The sequence below is a fragment of the Lissotriton helveticus genome, chromosome 9, assembly GCF_964261635.1.
Source record: "Lissotriton helveticus chromosome 9, aLisHel1.1, whole genome shotgun sequence".
NCBI lineage: Eukaryota > Metazoa > Chordata > Amphibia > Caudata > Salamandridae > Lissotriton > Lissotriton helveticus.
Genome location: NC_136070.1, coordinates 731,999,023 through 732,018,615, shown reverse-complemented (window position 1 = coordinate 732,018,615; position 19,593 = coordinate 731,999,023). Strand labels below are relative to the sequence as shown.

The following is a 19,593-nucleotide window of genomic DNA, read 5'->3' as shown; positions in this document are numbered from 1 at the left end:
CTTCAACCCCACCCACCCTCCAACTCCACCCACCCTCCAACTCCACCCACTCTCCAACTCCACCCACTCTCCAACTCCTCCAACTCCACCCACCCTCCAACTCCACCCACCCTCCAACTCCACCCTCCAACTCCACCCTCCAACTCCAACCCCACCCTCCAACTCCACCCACTCTCCAACTCCACCCACCCTCCAACTCCACCCACCCTCCAACTCCACCCACTCTCCAACTCCACCCACCAACTCCACCCACCCTCCAACTCCACCCACCCTCCAACTCCAACTCCACCCTCCAACTCCACCCTCCAACTCCACCTCCACCCACCAACTCCACCCACCCACCAACTCCACCCTCCAACTCCACCCACCCTCCAACTCTACCCACCCTCCAACTCCACCCACCCTCCAACTCCACCCTCCAACTCCACCCTTCAAATCCAACTCCACCCTTCAACTCCAACTCCACCCTTCAACTCCAACTCCACCCAATCTCCAACTCCACCCACCCTCCAACTCCACCCAATCTCCAACTCCACCCACCCTCCAACTCCACCCACCCTCCAACTCCACCCACCCTTCAACTCCACCCACCCTACAACTCCACCCACCCTCCAACTCCACCCACCCTCCAACTCCACCCACCCTCCAACTCCACCCTCCAACTCCACCTCCACCCACCAACTCCACCCACCCACCAACTCCACCCACCCACTAACTCCACCCTCCGACTCCACCCACCCTCCAACTCCACCGACCCTCCAACTCCACCCACCCTCGACCTCCACCCTCCAAATCCACCCTCCAACTCAAACTCCACCCTCCAACTCAAACTCCACCCTCCAACTCAAACTCCACCCCCCAAATCCACCCTCCAACCCCAACTCCACCCTCTAACCCCAACTCCACTCTCCAACCCCAACCCCACCCTCCAACCCCAACCCCACCCTCCAACCCCAACTCCACCCTCCAACCCCACCCTCCAACTCCACCCTCCAACTCCACCCTCACTCTATCTATCGCCCTCCCCCTCACTCTACCACTCTACCGCCCTCACTCACTCTACCGCCCTCACTCACTCTACCGCCTTCTCTAATTCCCTGTTCACTTCTCTTCTCCCGTACTGATCTGCTGCTCTCTTCCACCTCCTTCTCTAGCTCCCTGTTCTCTTCTTTTCTCCTGTGCCGATCTGCTGTTCTTTTCCACCCGCCTCCTTCTTTAACTCCCTGTTCTCTTCTCCTGTGCTGATCTGCTCCTCTCTTCCACCCCACCTCCTTCTTTAACTCCCTGTTCTCTTCTCCTGTGCTTATCTGCTGCTCTCTTCCACCCGCCACCTTCTTTAACTCCATGTTCTCTTCACCTGAGCTGATCTGCTGCTCTCTTCCACCCGCCACCTTCTTTAACTCCATGTTCTCTTCTGCTGTGCTGGTATGCTGCTCTCTTCCACCCACCTCCTTCTCTAACTCCCTGTTCTCTTCTTTTCTCCCTCTGCTGATCTGCTCCTCTCTTCCACCCCACCTCCTTCTTCAACTCCCTGTTCTCTTCTGCTGTGCTGATCTGCTGCTCTCTTCCACATACATCCATCTCTAACCGCACACACACATACAACCACGCACACACACACATACAACCACACACACAACCACACACAATCACACCACACACACAATCTCACACACAACCACACACCCAATCACAACCACACACACAGCCACACACACAACCACTCACACAGCCACACATACAACCACACATACAACCACACACACACAACTATACACACACACAACCACACACTCTATCTATCGCCCTCACTCCATTGCCCTCACTCTAGCTATCGCCCTCACTCTAGCTATCCCCCTCACTCTAGCTATTGCCCTCACTCTAGCTATTGCCCCCACTCTAGCTATTGCCCTCACTCTAGCTATTGCCCTCACTCTAGCTATTGCCCTCACTCTAGCTATTGCCCTCACTCTAGCTATTGCCCTCACTCTAGCTATTGCCCTCACTCTAGCTATTGCCCTCACTCTAGCTATCTGTCTATCTATCTATCGCCCTCACTCTATCTGTCTATCTCTCTCTCACTCTATCTATCTGTCTATCTCCCTCACTCTATCTATCTATCTATCTCCCTCACTCTATCTATCTATCGCCGTCACTCTGTCTATCTATCTATTGCCGTCACTCTATTTATCTATCTATCGCCCTCACTCTATTTATCTATCTATCTATCGCCCTCACTCTATTTATCTATCTATCTATCGCCCTCACTCTGTCGCCCTCTATCTATCTATCGCACCAACACAGCATCACTCAGGGGCACCACAACATCACTATGCGCTACCACAGCATCACTGAACGCCACAGCATCACTCGTCGCCACCACAACATCTCTCCGCGCCACCACAGCATCAATCAGTGCAACCATTCAACAACAACTGGTTAAAATATGTTCTCTCAATGTTTCAAGCCTTATTACAAATGTCACAAAGACGGTAATATTTCACTTCTGTTCTAGGATTTTCGTCACAATAAAATACACTGAACATAATCTTCACAAAAGGTATTTACAAATGTTTAAGCTATTGCCATTATAAAGTACAATAACTTTTATTTAAGTATTAATTATTTAAAAAAATTAAAAGCCATTGTTATTTGGAATATCAATACATCTAAGTCACGTAAATACAAAACATGTTGCATTACAAAAGCTATAGGTGTCACATTTGCAAAAGTTAAAAGTATTGGCATTGTAAATGTCAAAGCTATTAATTTCGCTATTTTCAAAACCAACACATAAATATAAAATGTGTCATTTACAAGACCAATAGTTCAAACTTTCCTAATGAGAGACCTATTGCATTGCAAATGCTTGTTACCTGTGATGTTAGAAGAAAAGGATGCAAATTTGGCGTGGATACCTTATGTGGTCAAAAAGTTACATGGCCCTAAGCGCAAACACCCCAAATAGCTAAAAAAAAGTCTTAGCACAGGGTGGGAAAAAGCCTAGCAATGAAGGGGTTAAATGAACTATGCCATTTACTATTGGCCTACGTGCTTTCTGTGCCAGGGCCAAGGCTCATGTTTAGGAGTGCCTGGCTCATGTTTGGGCGGGTTTGGCCCACCCGCGAGAACCGGACCTGCGAGAAAGACTGAAACTCAACATTTCAATTTCCACCATTGTCTTCAGGCAGGACAGATGATAAGGACCAAGGAAAGATTAACGGCTGTCGTGGTTAAACCTCGGGACAGTGTACACTGTGTTACAGGGCTGATGGTGGATGGTCCCTGCTCTCTGCAGATGCAGGTAACTTTAAATTCGATGGCATTATGCCCCAAGTAAGCAGCAATCCCTCGGTGCAAGTATATTTGAACAAAAAGTGGCTCTTGTAGCTCTGCAAATGGCACCACTGGGATCATTTCTAATACTTATCTTTACAAGGACAAATCTCATGGTTTTAATTGCAATTAAGGTTCGCACATAGTGTCAACATAAAGTATAGAATGTCAACTATAGGCGTACTTATATTATGGGAAAGTTACCCATAGGCAATGCAATCTGAAAAATCACGGAGCCTGTGTTTTAAGATATCTTAGGACTGAATGTCTTCTTTAATGTGGCTAAACTGTAGGTGATAGGTTAACTGTGCATGTGCAAAGGTATCCAACTTCAAAAGGGATTTTGGAAAGGATTTCTGGTTACACTTCTCAGAGGACCTACACCCCTTTTTATTCCTACTTAAAGCACTGTCTTTTTTGTGCATGTGTACAATTATGTCTGGCACTTTGTTGGTCGGTGTGCAGTGTTCTGTATGCATACGTGGAGTAGGTATGGTGTACGTCGGTCACAGTGTGCATGTATAGTTTTGCTTTGTCAGCGTCTGCCAGACCAGTGCATTGCATTTGATTCCAATTTTTGGGTCGGTTTCAGCTACATTTTTATCGCATGCCAAAGAGTTTCCGTACTGTACGGAATTACATTGTATTGTACATACTTCTTTTTAGTGGGTTATATATTTGTATTACTGCTGCTGCTTTGCCCCGGATATGATTTCTCCATTGCAGCTGCCGTTCAGCAGCAGTGAATGCTGTGCTACAGTGGGGTTCAGACTCGATCAACAGAGATGTAGAGAACACGATTACTCTCCAGTCTTGCTCCCTTCTTCCGGACTCCACTTTCTGGGTCTATCTACAGCAGCAGAGGTCGCTCGCCATGGCTGCCTTAGTAGATACTGCCAATGGGTATTCCGAGGCTCCGCTTCAGCCGGATTGTCCGTGCACCGGGTGAGTATGGGCCGTTAACAATCTGCACGGGAGGCATCAGCACTTGGTAGGCGCACTACCCTCTGTCGACCCCAGAGCTGGTCACAGACCCAGGGTTCCAAGTGTGTGTAAAAGGCTGAGACTTTGTAAATAGCAATTTTATAATCCGGACGATTATCAAGTCGGAAAGCTACTAGTGCATTTCTCGTAAACAGTTGCTGTGATAAACAGTGCGAGGTCTAACCGGCCAGAGGTTTTAAGTGTGTTTTTTTGACGAAGCTTTGTGTTTTGCTAAAACCTGTAGTTGGCATTTTTCACTAGCAATAGTGGACCTACACTGCGGTTAGAAATCTTTATTTTTTGAGACCCCACATTGTAAAGTCAAAGCTACAAGTCCTAAAAAGCACCTGTTTGAGGTGTTACACATGACATAATGACGCATCGGTTCATATTACTCTGGGCAGTGTTTAATTTGTTTAAAGCGCAGCTCAGAAGCCACAGCGGAGATATTAAATACCTGTGCGCCGAATACCAAGGCTGGTAGCTCTTTCATACACTGCCAGACACTCCATGGCCCCTTACCTTACTCTTGCAGGTCCCTACTTTTTTCCTTGGTGACTTTCGTCTGTCTTTTTTCTTCCTCCGTTTTTCCCGTTCGTGTGCCGGTCCCCTAAAATGGATGCTGGTAGGCGCACCTGCTACCACTTACTCAAATTAAGCAGTGACAGCAGCGGGAGAGTTGTCAGCAGTAAATTGTTTCTCCCAGTCGTCGTCTGACTGACTTGTAATAGATATTGGCTGTTTAGGTAAGGCTGCAAGTGCTTATGAGACAGCATTTGTTGTTTTGGGTTATTAAGTATAGATTCTGATCGGACGAGCCAGTCGGCTCACAAAGGAGGCTCGCGCAAGTTCTGCTTCCCGCCTGTGCAAGACTACCTGCCATTGTCGAGTTCGGTGCCTCCATTTATCCTGGATGCAGAGTGTATGGCGGCGCTACTGCTTCCTTAAAGTGACATTCACTGTGTATTTCCTGGACCAACACCGTTAAAAAAGCAAACGATGAAGGATACAGATTCTGTCTTGCCCCTCCACGCAGTGTAGATATTGTGGGCATAGAACTCGGTGAGAGATCACCAACGAAGTCAGAGATGTTCAGGTATGCATTTATTTATATAGTGCATCATACATGCAATTAACCTAATTCTAAGCACTTCTGGTTTTGGGCTGAAGCAAAGAGAGATGAGTTAATTCGCCTACATCACCTAGCAACAAGGTTTTGGTCAAGTGCCATTATTTGCCCCTATTTCGCCTGGGTCGAAAGTTGACAGTTAAGCCACTACACCACATCCAACATTGAGTTACTGTGTGTACATGTGTGGCTGTATAGAATGAAAATAGGTGAATAACTGGAGACAGGTGTGGTTTTGCATGTTGAAAATTATGTTCTGGGCCATTTACAAACCAGTAAAGTTTGGAGTGCAAGTAGTAGTCTATTTGTGACAAGATAAAGGCTTGAACACACCCGATGTGCGTTATAAAGGCATGTTACATAGTAGGTTGTGGCTTAAAGCCAAAGTGTGTCATGTAAAAACTGTGAGAAACGACAAAACTTCTGTTTACAGTATATTATCCACCAGTTGGTGTCTGGGCACATACTCATGTTAAGTAGTTGTTAGGTAGTACTATAGACCAGTTCTATGTATAGAGGATTTTATAAGGTGTGAATGTTTACTTGCATAACTGTGCTGAAGATTTTGAGGTTTTGCATATTTTCGAAAAATGTAGACTGTACCTGTGACCTACTTAGAGATGTTTTTTTTACATTTCAGAATTAATTTTATTGAACATTTTACAAAGCAAAAATTATGGACTTAGTACAAGACAGAGAGAAACAGTTGCATAATGGGATATGAGAGTTCTAGTAGGGTACATCACCATTTGCACTAACGTAGACGCATCATGAGGTCAAAGTGATGCAGCATAGCAGTGTAATGCGATGGTATTAATACATAGTTATCATATGTCTTCTATAATGGAGAGGAGAGAAGAACTGCAATGCAAAGCAATTAACGACCAGCTAAATTACCACAGAATAGTACCAAGGTGTGGACAGGAAAAGAGCAGGAGAGGTGAGAGAATAGCCAGGAGAGAGACAGCAAGAGAGTAAGGAGGGAAAAGGAGAAATAGCAGGGGAGGAATAGGAGTGAGGGGATGGAGGAAGGGTTATAGGGGGATAGCTTTTTGAGCTAGGTCTCCTAAACTCTGACACTTGCTGGTGTTCCAGGAAAGAAAATAGGTAACCTACAACATATGATACTCTACTTGGCCTTCTCTAAAAGATTCGGTCGGAAGTCGGCGAAACTATCCTGCAAATACTACAGAGGAACTGGACTCCTAACCTTGCCTCTATTGCTCTTGGTATTCTCTCTTCTGATACAAACCGTAGACTAGGCAGGGAATGTGATATCCTTGTCTAATAAGCCATTCTATTAGTGTAAAGACCTCTGCAAACTTTCGGTCCACACTTCGTGTGAATAGGTTCAATTTAACAGGGGAAGCAGATAATTCTTTAAACTCACTTAATAAGCACTTTGAAGAAAACACAAAAAATCTGGTCTAAACTGGACGCATTGTTCACCAACACAACCCCACTTTAGATGCTACTACCACCCTGCAACCCCCACCCTTGCTCCCCATTCCAAATACTTGGAGATGGTTTAACTCACAACGTGGTTGTAAGCATGGCACTAAGGTTGTATGCCATCATGATAATCTCTGGAATGTGTGTAATGTATTTCAACAAACTATAGAGGGTTGTACATAAGGCCTGGCAAAAAAGTGTGCTATCAGTGGAAAATTCATTTAGCCAAACTCTTGACTTAAAATTGAAGGACATGTGAAGCCTCTAAGAAGGTTATTTGCTAAGGTGAATTGAGTACACACTCTTTTTTTAGAGGATGATTAAAGTTTGAAAAGGGTTGGCCCCATTAAAGTCTACAGAAGGATTTGGTTTGTTAGGCAATTGAACACCAATAAAAAGAGGATAACCTCTACGAAAGGTAGGTTATTTGACAGCTAACCCATGCGTCAAGCTTATGGTAAAAGTTATGTCCATTATCACTTGACTGGTGATAGAATTGATAGATTGATGATAGAAAATTGGGCAGATGTGTGGCATGTTGAATTACTTTAAGTCCACAAACCCTATAGGAAACTGTGACAGTAACAGGATGATTTCATCAGTGATGTTATGAATGTTGTCATTTGAGATGTCATTCAACATAAAGAGTGATGTAATATGAGAGATCATAAGCAGTGCATAACAGGTGAATTTAATGTTTTTTTTAATCTTTTAAACGCTAGTTCTTATCTCATTTCAACACCTAACTATAACGCCACATTAACTTTCATGTTTTTTTAGTGATTATTTTTAGGTCGAGCCTAGAGCAGCGCATGCGCTGCTTACTCGGCTTTAGTAAGGGGGTTTTCAAAGTGCTACCCACAAGCTTTTCCTGGCCTAAAGCTTGTGTGCATGTGCGCGTGAACGCGCGCAGCCGCCATCTGCCTTTCATATCTCATTAAGCCTGCCTTGTTTTACAGTTCCGAGCCGTCATGGCTCCTTAAGTGCTTTTGTGCGCACACAACTCCCTCTCTCTCCCGCTGCAGCCCCCATCTATGCATTCCGCACGGCCAATGCTTGTTTAAATCACATTAGCGCTGGTTGCGTCATGGAGCTTTTAAAAAAAGCATTTAACGCCATGCTTCGCAACAGCTCCGGTGCGCTACGTGACCAAAAAACATTGCTAAGGCTAATACTTGCAGTATAGTGCTGACTGCTGCAGTGCCGTGTGGAAAGGGCTACAGAAAAGAAATCACCCAGAAAAAAACAGCTCCTCCGGGTCAGAGTTCAAACAGTACTTAAATAAGCACTGGGTTCATACCTCAGTAAGCTGCACGGATCAAACAATTGTAATTTAGGACTTCAGATAACACAAACATCATTCTCAGCAACACAATCTGCGTGACCCACTGACCTATCTACATGCAATACAAGTACCAGACCAGTGTGTTAATGCTGTGCTTTGCAGCACTCACACTGCCCCTCTGCACGTCTCTGCAGCAGGCGCATTAACCAGTGGGGCTACCTTGCTGCTGTGGTATGGTAGACCTGGTGAGTACACACAAAACTCTGGCAGCAGCCATAGCCCCAACTTAGGTTTACTTGTCGTGCCTTTTGCCCAATTCGGTTATTCCCAGCAGATTTACATCACATGTGTCCGTGCAGTCGGTTGCTTTTGGGCAGAGATGTTTTATTTTAATGTACATGTTGGGTAGGAGACTGGCTCGTTATAGCCCCCCTCGCTTTCTATCGGCACCCCCTGATTCTGAGCTCATATAACTTGGGTTACTTTCGGCAGTGGCTGGCGGAGTTTTTGAAGCAGTGTCTCCCCCCCCTCCACTCGCCCGCACCCATGCAGTGTCCTCCACTCCTCCCCCCCACTCGCCCGCACCCACCTGCACTCCGGGGTATTATCCGTGCCGGGGGTCCCCCCCCCCGTGGCCAGCCTGGTCTGTCACTGCACAGCCTGCCTGCCCCGCTCTCTTCTCTCTACTGCTTAAACACCCACCCTCCAAGCATTTCATATAAACCAGCCATTTCCGGGAAATCGCTGCTTGTTCTGTGGGGGAGGGGAAGCCTGCGCAAGCCCACCCTAGACCACATGAGCAGATGTCCGAAAATGAAAGTGCTGGGCCAAGAGAATCTAGCACCCCGCCACCCCTGCTCTCCTCCGCGTGTGTCTCAGCTCGGCATCTGCTGTAGCTCGAGCTGCTGTGTCTGGCATCTTATCTCCGACAGACACAAGGTTTTCACAGGTCTTCAAAAGAGCATTTACATTCCTTTGGAAATGTTTAAGGAGGTTTTGTTCACTGATTCCAGTATCCCATGTGTCCCCACTCTGCCTATACGCTATGTATTACTTTTTATTTCAGTTCTACTGCCACAGTGGGCGAATGCATGTAGTGAAAAGGCATCTCACAAGTAGGAAACGTACACCTCCCCCCCAAAAAAAAGCATTGGCATAGCCAATAGGTCTCGTCTTTGGGACCTTATAAGTATTTAGTTATGCAGCACAATATCCTTACTGCAACAACATTAACTGTCCCATGGCTAAACACTTATAAGGTCCCAAAGGCGAGACCTATTGGCTATGCCAATGCTTGTTATAGTAGGCTACGAATTCATCATACCTGACTATAATGTCACTTTAACCTTAGTTTTTTCTCAGTGAATTTCTAAAGTTTGTTTTATCATATTCTCAACTGAACATATGCCTAACCCCTAGGGCAACCTGCAACCAATACCCTGGAAGCAAAAAAAATCCCTTCTGCACATGGCCCTTGGTCTTGTGCAGAGAGAGTTGGCCGCTGGGCTTTGTCTGGTGCCAGGCCATGTGTCCAACCCACAAGAGTGGCCAACCTCAGCTTGCATGCCTAAGATCATGTACAGTGGTGATTGCCTGCTAGGTGTGGCTTGTACCCAGGTCTTGTGCCCAACCCCACTGTGAGCAGCCATGGTGCAAGGTTGAAGGTGGTGAGCAGCGGGAGCTGGCAACCAGACCCGGCAACAGACAGGCTGTGCACCAATCTCCCTGCTGCGCACGGCCCTTGCCCTTTTTATAGGCTATACGATCTCTCACAGAACAAACCTTGCGGTAGGGGAGGTGGTCTGGCAGTGATATTTAAATCTGTTTTTTCCCTCAGACTATCCCAGATTGTGAAGGCGCCCTGTTTAAAATCACAAAATCACACAATTTCACTTTCACTGGGCTTCTCATTTACCGCCCACCAGGTCCTGCCAGGGCTTTTCAAGAAGCCCTAGCACGCACCGCCTCTACTCTTGTCCTAGAGACAGCCAACCTTAGCATTATAGGCGATCTCAACTTACATCAGGAAAACCTTGAATCCCGGGTTATTACCAACTTTTTGGACGACATGGATGCCTGTCAACTAACTCAGTTAGTTGAGGGACCATCACATCTTGCAGGCCACTTACTCGATCCGGTATTTTCTAATATTCGATCTCTCAAAGTCCACATCCCCTCCCGCTGACCTGGACGGATCAATTTCTCATCCCTATGTGCCTCGGTCTTGCTGGCGCTCCTTTGCTGACTCTCATGAGCCTTCCATGAGGCGTCCCTGGCAGAAACTGGAAGCATCAACCTTTGCGCCCACCCTTAAATCGTCATGCCCTGACTGGCCTACTGGTTTGGAGGCAGCTGATAGAGCCTTTAGGAGTTGGATTAACAACTCACTCGATCACTGTATTCCAAAGAAACTGACCAGCGCTAAGGGTTCGCAGTCGCACGCTTGTTATAACGAGACCTTGGTGCTGGAAAAGAAACATTGTTAAATTTTGGAACGAATCTGGAGGCGCACCTCTGACCCCATTGCAAAAAAAATCTACAGGAAGGCTACAAAAGCCTACCACAAATTAGTCCAAAAGACTAAAGCCACATTCTACACCAATCTGATCACATCAAGTCCCAACCACTCTGAAACTATTTTCTCTCTTATGAATGATATGATAAAACCCCCGGCAGGAACGAACAATATAATTTTCACCAACTTGTACTGTGAATCACTGGCACGTTATTTCATCAATAAAGTAGAGTGCATTTACAATGCACTCAACTCTAGAATGGACGCTTCCAAATCCTGGGCGACTACTAGCTCACCTGATCTCCCCTACTCTCTTCAAGACCTATCATCTCTGTCTTTTAAAGACATGGACGTCCTGGCAGCAAAGGTTAGACCAGGCTCTCCTGATAATCCAGTAAAACCGGGCACCTTTAGGAAATTCCAGGACTCTCTTATGACTGAGCGCAGAGAACTGATTAATAAATCGCTCCAGTTGTCAGAAATCCCCAAATCATGAATGCATGCCAAGGTTATCCCCATGTTGAAGAAGCCAGCATTAGATGCATCTCTGCCGGAGAACTTTAAGCCAATTTCTCTGCTCTCATATTTGGCCAAGATTATGTAGTCCCATGTTAATATCACTCTGACCAAATATCTGGAAGCCAATGAGATCTCGGACAGATCACAAAAGGGGTCCTGGCCTAGACATAGTGTGGAATCCGCTCTTCTAGCGGTCACAGAGCAACTAAGGGCTACGTTCGATGAGGGCAACACTTCAGCACTGATTTTACTCGATTTGAGTGCAGCCTTTGACACGGTTTCCCATAAGATTCTGCCTCAAGGACTCGGGAGATCTGGGTAGGAGGCAAGGCCATAGCCTGGTTTGCATCTTTCCTATCTGAACACTCCTTTCAGTTCCACGCCCCTCCCTATCTGTCCAGCATCTACCCCCTCAGCAGTGGTGTCCCCCAAGGCTCTGCCTTGAGCCCTACGTTGTACAACGTGTACGTCTGCCCTCTGGCCCTCCTGGCCAAAGCCCGGAATCTTAATATGATATTGTATGCTGACGATACGCAATTGGTCTTTACCTTCTCCAAAAATCCAGATCTAGACCAACTGAAATTCCGTGAGGATGTTCTGGCCATCTCAGACTGGATGGGGGATAACTATTTACAACTTAACTCCTCGAAAACGGAGGTACTCCTGGTAGGTCGCGATACCCATAAATGGGACTAACATTGGTTGCCTGCGGCCCTAGGCACCCCGCACCAACCGAAAAGTGTAGTCAAGAACTTGGGGGTCCTGATGGACAACGCCCTCTCATTCGAGCTTTACGCCAAAAAGGTGGCAGGTACATGCTTCGGCCACCTTTGCGGTTTGAAACCCATTCTGAGGTTTTTTTGATGCTCCTACTCGACAAGTGATCATTCAATCGGTGGTTCAGTCGCGTCTTGACTACTGTAATGGACTTCTACTTGGCGTGATTAAAACTGTCACCAAGAGTCTCCAACTGGCACAGAACGCGGCTGCCTGCATTTGTAAGAGGGTAAGATCTGCTTCTTATAGTTACCCCCACTTTTTGCTGATGTCTCAGTGTTTCGACTTAGACTGGCTGGATCCTGCTATCCAGGAACCCAGCCTAGCTGCTTTCTCCTCTAAATTGATTGCATGTACTTTAGGTACACTCCAGATTTGATTATGGGGTACCCTTATAAGTCCCTAGTATATGGTATACTATGTACCTAGGGCATAGGTACCCCAGAGGCCTCAAAGGGCTGCAGTATGTATTGTGCCACCCTTGAGAGACCATTTAAACTGACACCACAGGTCTGCTACTGCAGCCTGTGTAAGGTGGTACATGCACCCCTTACTTAGATATAGGTTCACTATATCTACCTTATATCACTGCACATATAAACCTATCAGTCACCCATTTAGCAGGCCCTATCAATCCTGAAGGCAGGGTGCTGGGTTTTATGTGAGATGGTGCCCATGCATGAGCAGAGCCCCTCTGCAGCCTTCGGAGCCTATTCTCCGAGGTTGTTTGTGATGCAGCCAACCATATACTTTTAAGTGCATTATAACCTCGCTGCAAATGCTAACTTTAAAATGGCTGCTTAGAAACATGTTGGGTTTGGTGTCAAACACCTTGGAATCATACCTCTCTGCCAGTAACTGGCGGGAGAGGTATGATTCCACCCTCCTAAAGGGCCATATGCGACACACCGGTACACCCGGTACCAGCTTTCACGTTCTGGGCATCACAAAATGGATACTGCCAGCCACAGACACAAGTCTGAGCTCCTGCTGCAGAGCCAAGCTCGAGCAGGGGAAGGCTAGACAATAGGCCTCCTGTCACAGGGAGGTGTAACCACCTCCCAGACAGGCTTTAGTGTATTGGGGCTTGGTGGGTGCACTCTGAGATGTCTGCACTGGGGGCACATTTGGTGTCCTTGGGTATAGTCCAGTTCAAACCGGTTCCAGGTGCCATTGGCTCCTGCTCTGGCGCGAAACGGTACAACGGACATGGGTGTAACCACCCCTCTGTCCTGACCCTCCCATAGGTGGGTCCCCAAGGTTTATCCCACCCCTTCCTTAGGTATAAAGTAGGAACCTCTGACTACAGGACTTTAGATGTTACCTGGACTAAACTCTGCTACAGAAACCAAGTACTTCGACGATCTGCACAACACTGTACGACTGAAGAATCTCCCTTGGAGTAAAGGAGTTATTCCCCTGCTAAGCTGGCACCTAAACGCATCTGACCGGTTTGCATTTCCCGAGCTTCTGAGGACTCTGAAGATTTCTGCAACACAGTAGGTGGGTTCCCGAGGTTTCTGAGGTTGATCTGTGCTGTCAGCAATTCTGAGGCCTGTATCCCTCGTGGGGACCGTGCAACCCTAACCCCCTGTGCACCGTGTACCTTTGCAGCAGCATATGTTTTTTGGCGATCCCTGAGGCTGTGCTTTGGGCTACCTGTAGTCTTGACCCCGAGCAGTAATTGCACCAAAGATTTCTGGCCTACACACCATGAGTGTTCTGAGGGCTGATATTACGTGATTCATCTCGAGGTCCCTTCGTGATCCCAGGTCCTTTGTCCTGTGGGTCCCTGTGAAGGCAACTTTAACTTTCCGTGGGCTTTCCTTGTTGCTCCAAACGTGCCCTGACTCTCCATTGCTTGGAGAGTCCCCAGGACCTTGCTGGTCCTCACCGAAGCTGATTTCCTCTGACCGCATGGGGTGCAGTTGCCAAGGCTTGTTGGTGTTCAAACCGGACACTGAACCCTCAATCACTCGACAACCTTCGTGGGACAGCTCACCTCCAGACTTTGGCCGTCGTCGACGTCTCCTGATCCCTGTGGCTGCAGAGTCAAGCATCGCGTCATCTCACCTGAAGCACCCGACATCGGTGGGCATTCATCTACCGAGCCCCTGGTCACCCTAAAGTGACCCAGACTCTGTCGCCTCCGCTTTCAGGTTCTTCTTAGCTCGAATCCAGGCGTGGATTCCACCGGACACTTTTCCTCTTCACGGCAGCAACACTTTTCCGCATCACGCATTGAAAACAACAAAGATTCCCAACATCACTTGACACCTATGCACCTGTCTTCCCTGGGTTAGGTAACACAGGTACTCCGGTACTCACAAAGGTGCGGGCCTTAGAGCCTTCTATGTTTGAAAGGTTTTGCTCAGTCCTCTCCGAAGTGTCCTTAATCTTTAAAATTCCAACCGTGACTTTCCCATAGAATTGTACGGAGCTCGCGCCTGTGTTCTCACACTGCACCCATCCTCCGTGGGTCTCCTGTGTCACTACCTTGGGTGGTTCCTTGGGGTCCCAGCGATTCTACGTGCTCTAGGCACTGTGTCTAGTCAAGGTGCGGTTGTTATACCACTTACTTAGGATATGGTTTGGTCTCCCCTTGAAGTCCACTGTGTATTGTGCTATTTACTGTTGTTCTAGTGAGTTAATATTGTGTGCTCTGTTCTCTAATCTCATAAATGGGTTAGTAGAGAGTGTTTAGTAATAAATACATATATTTTATATATTCCTTTTGTGGTTCTCTTTCATTTGGTCATTCAGGAAGTTCTGATCTGGTAAAACAAGCTGCTTTACATTCCTTCGAGACTTAGCCTGAAGGCTGCTCTCCATAGCTACCACTAGGATAGCTTTCAATAAAGGTTGCCTTTAACCCAATCATCAATAAGGGTTGTTTGGACTGGTACAAGGTGCTCACTATAAGTAGTGGTCAGCATATACCAGGCCAACTTCTCACAGCATTCTCTTTGCCCTCCATAAGCACTGTCACACCTCCCATCTTTTGCGCCGTCTTGATTGGCTGCCTATCGAACAGAGAATTCAGTTTAAAATTCTCTGCACCACTCATAAGATCTTATACGGCCATAGTACCCAGATACTGCAGGGGCTTTGTACATCTTATGTTCCAATTCAAGCACTGCACTCCGTAGACCTGCATCTGGCTTGCACTCCTCCAGTGCGTAGGTGTAGAGCTGGGGGGCGCTCTTTTAGGGCTTTGGCCCCTGCCCTATGGAACTCTATTCCACTTGCAGCATGTAGCACACCAGATCACTGGGCATTCAGAAAACAGATTAAAACCTGGCTGTTTTCATCCATCTAACTTCGCTGTGTGTGTGCATGCTGCTCACAAGATCATTGGGCATTTAGAAAACAGATTAAAACCTCGCTGTTTTTCATCCGTCTAGCTTCAGTCTCCTTGGCCTCCCGTCCACTAGCACTGGGACACCCCGGTACTGGGGCAGCCATATGCTATACAAATATATCTAACATAACATACCATGTCCCACCTTCTTTCCAATGTTCACTCCCACGGCGTTTTGCTCTCGGGAGCGAGCAGCAGTGTGCAGGGTGGCAGCTGCATTCCTCGTCGTGGATCAGGTTACTAATTGAACAGAACGCGCCGCCGTGCTTCTTTTTCAAATGCTTGTTTCATTTGCGAATGTCAAGAATAGCAACGGCGGACCCCTGGTTCCGCACCTCACGCTAGTTCCAGTATGTAATGTCCCTGCTCAACCAACCCCAGCGCCAGCTGTTGCGTGACGCCTCTGTGCTCCAGATCCAAAGTTGTTTACAATTAAATGGGGGGTACGCCAGGTAATGAAGTACAGCAGTCAGATAATAGTGTCAAGAAAGTTCTTTATTTCAAATTTGTAAACCAAATCAAAGATACGAAAATCTCAGCCAATGCGTTCATTCCCTCATGGGGAACTTCATCAGGGCTTCACATAATAGTCCAAATCGAAAACAAATGCTCCAGTAGCAAATGCAGGAGTTCAGTAATGGCATGTAGTGCAGGAACTCCCTGATATGACTCCAGAGTAACAAAGCTGGTGTTCAGACACCTGTTAACTCAACAGCGGCACTGATCAACAGTTCATGTGATTAATAACAGTATTGTACTGGAACAGTCCGGAGTTCCTACAGGTATGATAAGTCCTGCATGCATAGACAGTAACCAGCGTTCGTCCGGTCGTTCCTCCGTAGTTGTTTCATTTGCCTTGGTTGTGCTCTCAGATTGTTGTGTTCTTTGGCTGTATGAACCAAACACGCTTATCCGATGGTATTAACTTTTAAACACAGTTTGCCAAGATTTTTCTAAGGTAACGTGTAAATATAGCGCAAACTCGACCCAAAGGCTATGAGAGTGCTGAGTTGCGTTTCAAACGGACTTGTTCATTTTGTTAGGCAGGGGAGAATAAGTGATTTGCCCATTCACACTCTTATCTACCTTGGAAGGATGAAAGGTGGGGTCAGGGTGACTGGTTTAGAATTGCACAGATTTCTTGGATGGGCGGAGTTGCCAGAGAGATGATTCCTGTTTCAGACCAGCGCGGACACATCTGTTTTTACCTTAACATGCGTTACAGAAGGGGCCCGTTTTTGCAGCTGAACCCACCGCACCTCATGCAGGCAGCAGTGCATTTCTTAGTTTTAAAGTTTTGTATAGCGCTAGCTAGACCCGTAGGTATCAGAGCGCTTCACATACATATTGTGCAAAGCCGAAGGGCCTTACATTACCTAGAAGGCTGACAGTAAGTAAGCAAACCACGGATAAAGAATACAGTATGAACAATAAGTAACTGTGTTTGCACGCTCGCTTTTTGGCGTATGTGTGTGTTCGCTAAAGTGAACTTTTACTTGGGTTCCTCTAACAGTTTCCAATCTGGGTGTGCCTGCTGCTTGATTATTATAGACATATTAAAAGATATTGCAACAGTGTAAATATATCTAGGAAACGTCTATAAATGTACATTATAAATACTAGCTTTTTTACTAAATTCATGCAAATAAAAATGTTACCGACGAACATCATGAAATAAAATTAGCAAAACCTAAACGGTGTCAGTTATTCAAGTAAATATATAAGAACACATTGCTCTACAACATACCTTAAAAACATTGCCAATACCGCTCGCTAAACACTTATAATGTCCCAAAGGCGAGACCTATTGGCTATGCCAATGCTTGTTTTCTGAGCATTAACCCCCCCACTTTGCCCCTCCGAGACTCTCTTTAAATGCTAATGTTTTAAAAACAGCTGAACTGATTGATGCCAAATCACAACAAGGATTGGCAATGCCAATAGCTCTGGCTCTAAAGGAATGTTGCATGATAATGTGAAGCATTACAAATAAATAGATTGGGATTAGATCTGTATTTCTGCTGAAGCAAAGAACTATAGAATACTATTGGTGTAGGTTAAAAGCTCAGGTAAGAGTTGCCTTGTTAAGCCAGACCTAAAATCCTATGCAGGTTAAGGACTGCCCTCCCTCATAAATTATCGAGTTATCCAAGACCCTTTAATAGCTTTCCAATTTCGCGTGTGTGTGCCCTTGGAAGTTCAAGCTTAAGCAACTGGATAAATAAACAAAAATGTGATCATAGCGGCTGAAGGTCAAGGACATTTTTGTGAAAGCAAATGACTTCTGCCCAAACAAAACATGTACTTCTGGCTCCCAATATGTGGGTGGAGCCAAAGCTCCTCTCTATTGATAACCACATAATTGTCTGGTGACAGCTGTGCTGTCAAGCCAGACCATAAAAAGCATACTTCTTGGCACTGTACAGCAGTACCAAAAACACAGAAAGGAGAAAAAAGGTCTCTCAGCCAATCCAAAGACCCTATTTTTTATGTTTTGCTGCTTTAACATTTCTGCGACACCAACCATCCAGACAGATCTAGCTTTTTCTGAGTATTAACCTTACCTGCCCATGCCCACTGGATTAAAGTTAGCCTGGTTGATAAGGGATAATATCCTGAAACTGGTCCTAGGATGCTTGTTTCCGTTCCAAGGAGGACCTGGCTTGGCAGTTCAGGCTGGACTGTTCCCACGAGGAGCAGGGTCAAGAATGATTTCCATACAGCTGGGTCTAAGCTGAGCTGGTGTGGTGAGCAAAAAAGCGATGGATTAAACTCAGATCTTTGTGAGAGGCGGTGAATATTCGCATTGTTCAGCATTCCATCCATCATTTGTTCTTTTTGCTTTTTTTGTCCTAAGTGGGAAAGGCATGCCCAGACATGGGTGCTCACTTGCCCACTGCATTCAAGCTGTTCTGGCTGATGAGGAGAGATGCCCCGAAATAGGTTCCAGGATGCTTGTTTGCAGTCCAGGGAGGACCAGGCTTGACAGTCTCGGATGGGCTGTTCCCACGAGGAGCAGGGTCAGGCATGATTTCCATAAGGCTGGGTCTAAATTGGGGTGTGAGGTGAGCAAAAAAGGAATGGATTAAACTGAGATTTTTTGTGACTGGGGAGGGGATGTTTGCATTGTTCAGCATTCTGTCCATCATTTGTTCTTTTTACTTGATTCACTAAAGGAGCGCTTTGACCGATTTTCCACACCCCCGTACTCGTCGTCTTATCCTGCTGCCCATTTGTTCTTTTCGGCGCACTCTTTTTTTTATAACTGTCTCAGCTCTTCAGTTAGAAATGTTGTGTTTTTTGGCTTTCTGAATATAACCCGCTCAGCTGACGGTATATTTTGTATACAAACACACAATTTCCCTCGGCTTCTGTGTTAGGAATATTGTTTTTTTGGGCTTTTCTAACAAAACGTGCCTAGCTGTTGCCATTCATGGTTTACACACATACACAGAATCTTTAGTTTACAAACAAGCAGTTTCCATAGCTGCCAAGGTTTCAGATTGCTATGTGTGACATTTTCATAATTTCAGTGAAATTATGAGTGACATTTCAGCGACTATGAGTGACACTTGCTCCCGAGCAAAATAAAGGAATGAGGAGGAGGGAAACATAAAATATCGAAAATTACACCCATTTGGGCAACAAGAATGTTCAAGTTCACTGCTTCAAAGCATAAGAAATAATTGTTAAATAACGAATTTATCAGACTGGAGCTAAAATTGCAAAAAATAGATAAAGTAGTCTAGAAGGCGTTCATGATTTATTATAATCAGCTGCAAAGTCACTCGATTGACGCCAACCACGAGCTGTATGCAGGCTGCATTAGAAAGCGGGGAGGCACTCTTTTAGGCCACAGCTATAGGCTAATAGTATAGTCTCACTAACCTGACTTTCAGAACACTTTATTTTGAGGAAGGTGACGAGCCAGCTCTGTGGTAAACATTATTCTCAGTCCTGATGGCACACACCCAGTGATTCAATTTTGGATTAGGATTTCCTCATTTTTTATTACAAAAAAAAGTTATTGCTACAGGACTTTACTTTTACCCGTCTGCAGTTTAGACCACAGTTGCCAAGTTAACTTTCAAGCCAGAATGGCGCTTTAGCAAAAAAAAAAGCATGTAACATTTTGGTGACAGTACTTTCACTTGCGACAGTGCAACAAACTGGCTCTAAACTATCGAAGAACATAAACTGCTGTTTGTTATCGAGTGTACTTGATATCCATTTGA

General features: G+C 46.0%; 1 protein-coding gene across 5 annotated transcripts in view; it reads left to right on the top strand.

Moving 5' to 3' along the window:
• The first annotated feature begins 4,098 nt into the window (after positions 1 to 4,098).
• The window catches only part of TIGD3 (tigger transposable element derived 3), a 41,225-nt gene continuing 25,730 nt past the window's right edge, over positions 4,099 to 19,593 (top strand). For 4 of the 5 annotated variants that reach the window (XM_078660859.1, XM_078660858.1, XM_078660857.1 and 1 more), the window contains exon 1: positions 4,099 to 4,281. The gene's annotated coding sequence lies outside the window, so the exon portion shown is untranslated. Of the gene's footprint in view, positions 4,282 to 5,266; positions 5,417 to 19,593 lie in introns of those variants that run through there. The other variant, XM_078660860.1, reaches the window with a different exon arrangement.